The following is a 1,820-nucleotide window of genomic DNA, read 5'->3' as shown; positions in this document are numbered from 1 at the left end:
AATTTAGGAAAATACTCATTTAATAATCAAATTCTATTCTACCATGAAAGATGCTTTCTTTTGTAGATTCTTACAGTATTATATATATTAATATATATTATATAGAGACTCTGAATTTATATACTAATTAAACAATTTCTTGTACAAATTCACTCATAAGTACTTAACAGTAAAAAATATGATATACCATTAATACAGTGAAAAAATAATGTGTTCAAGGTAACTAAGCAGCATAGTAGCATCACTAGAATGCCTGCAACAGCTTTTATTTTTTTAGGTAAGAAGAAACATCAGAAGCAGATGAAGGACCAGGGTCTTCCATGGATGAGTAGGCATTCTGTTGGATGGCTTTTTAAAATGTTTCTTCCAGAGTCATCTGACTCATTAACAATAGTTTTTATCTTAAAAGTCTATCCTCAATTTTATAAACTGACTAGATTTCTTCTTTTGTTATGAATACACACTGCTCTAGTCCTTCAATTAGCACATCATACTTTCACCAGTGTTGTCTACAGGCACTTTTTCTGCAGTATAACAACACCATCTTCATTGTCATGTTGGTGCTCAAAAAGTTTTGGATTTTGGAGCATTTTAGATTTTGGATTTGGGGATTAGGGATTCTCTGATTAGGGATGCTCAACCTGTAGTTGAAAAAAGACAACTGGCCAGGTATGGTGGCTCACACATGTAATCCCAGCACTTTCAGAGGCCGAGGAAGGAGAATTTTTTTGAGTCCAGGAGTTTAAGACCAGCTTGAGCAACAGAGTGAGACCCCTTATCTCTACAAAAAGAAAAAAACAATCAGCTGGGTGTGGTGACGTGTGCCTGTAGTCCCAGCTACTCTGGAGGCTGGGGCAGGAGGATTGCTTGAGCCTAGGAGTTTGAGGTTGCTGTGAGCTATGATCATACCAATGCACTCCAGGCAGGGCAACAGAGTGAGACCTTGTCTCAAAAAAAAAAAAAAAAAAAAAAAAAAAGACAACTGATGATAATCTCCCCCAAACTTCTCAAGAGGTACTTTTTTACCCAAAATATTATTTTAGATATCTCAGATATTTTATCCAAATCACTCCTGCTTCCAATGAGAACTTTTGCTGTACGTTACATGTTTATTTTTTTTTGAAACAAGATCTTGATCTGTCAGCATGCTAGAGTTATATGTTTACTTTTAAATAAAATTACATCATAGACATCTGATGACCTTGATAAAAATCATAAGCCTAGAGGAGAGGTGGAGAGGTCTCCTTCACCGAAGAATATTTGAGATAAATCTTATCCTTTTCTCATCCCACCACCAATTACTCTCCCAATTTGTACCCCTTCTTTCCTTATCTTATTTTCCTTATCCATTCTTTAGACTTTGCCACTTAGAATTGTACCTTTGTTGCATAAACCAAGTATAAGTAGCTTCTTATTCATACTGTAGTTTCCATTGTGGGTGCTACTGATGCTTTTACAAGAAATGTAGAAGTGTCCAATACCAATTGCGGGCATTTTTAGTTCTCCTTAAAGTATTTCTGGAAGTAAATCATTTAAATAACAAAGATTTTGAATGGAAGATCACTATATAATCAGCATTAAGTTTTCAGATTTAGAAGGTTTCATGTTATCTTTTGGGTAAAGGAAGTTGTGAGGTGGTTTTCAGAACTTAAATCTAAAATTCTATTTGTCTTCTATTTCAAAATTTATACAACTGTTAAAATGTGTTTTGGATGATATTGTACTTTTATTCCCTGAAGCTAGAGACTATAAGCTAAAGTCTTATAAAAAGACTTATAAAGTCTTTTTATAAGACTGAGACTATAAGCTAAAGGAAGAAC

This window comes from Microcebus murinus, chromosome 1, assembly GCF_040939455.1.
Source record: "Microcebus murinus isolate Inina chromosome 1, M.murinus_Inina_mat1.0, whole genome shotgun sequence".
NCBI classification, from domain to species: Eukaryota; Metazoa; Chordata; class Mammalia; order Primates; family Cheirogaleidae; genus Microcebus; species Microcebus murinus.
This window is presented reverse-complemented; position numbering follows the sequence as displayed.